Genomic DNA, 939 nt, shown 5'->3' with positions numbered 1-939 from the left:
ATATGAAACTTCCATTCTAAAAACGATCTAGGCGAATAATATGTAATATTATTATTTTAAAAATGTATTCATCAATACTGTTTTCAATAGATTTTAGAACATCTTGCTTATTATATATTTGTGGCAATTGTTCATTTAGATCCTTTAAGAATTTCACACAATAGTTCATTTTTTACAATTTCTAAGTTACCAGTAATAATATTGTTTATAAAAAGTATTAATAAATATATTATTTTTACATTCACAAGGTAAGTTATTTATTTGATCTACATATAAATTAGTTAAAAAAACTCTCATAATTATGTAATAGTGGTCAAGTTGAAATTTTATATTTATAAATAACATTAGGCTTCAATTTTTTATGAAGAACAATTTTATTTTTTAATTGATGAATTATTTCATAAATTGTAAGTCATTAAATATTCTGTTTAAAATTAATTACCATATATGAAGTTTTTATTTGAGGTTTCTCTTTTTCAAAGCTTGATAAATTATTAAATTTTAATCGATATTTCACAATATCTAAAAGTAGATGTTTTGGATGAACATTTTGGAAATTTTTGTTAATTATATTAATTAGTTCCATTATTTAGGAAGATTAAGTTGATAAATCTTTTTAAGAAATAATTTAAATATATTAGTGCTAGGATAAAAACATTATCTAAATTACTACAAAAGTCTAGAATATCAATCCATCTTAGTATATTTTCCCTTTGCCTATTATTTTCTTATCTTTATGAGAAAAATATTATCAATGCAGTAGTCATTATACAAATTTGAAGCAATAGAATTATTAAAATCTTAATTTAGTCCATAAGGAAACAATGTTTTTAATTTCAAAATATAGAAGTTCTCGCGTTGTAGTCTACTAGTTTCTTCATAAACAATTTTTAATATTAGTTATCTTAACAGAAAGTAAAAGATGAATTCTGAAGTGCT

The sequence above is a fragment of the Limulus polyphemus genome, unplaced genomic scaffold (genome assembly GCF_000517525.1).
Source record: "Limulus polyphemus unplaced genomic scaffold, Limulus_polyphemus-2.1.2 Scaffold1218, whole genome shotgun sequence".
Lineage (NCBI taxonomy): Eukaryota > Metazoa > Arthropoda > Merostomata > Xiphosura > Limulidae > Limulus > Limulus polyphemus.
The sequence above is the reverse complement of the archived record's forward strand: the minus strand, read 5'-3'. Positions refer to the sequence as shown.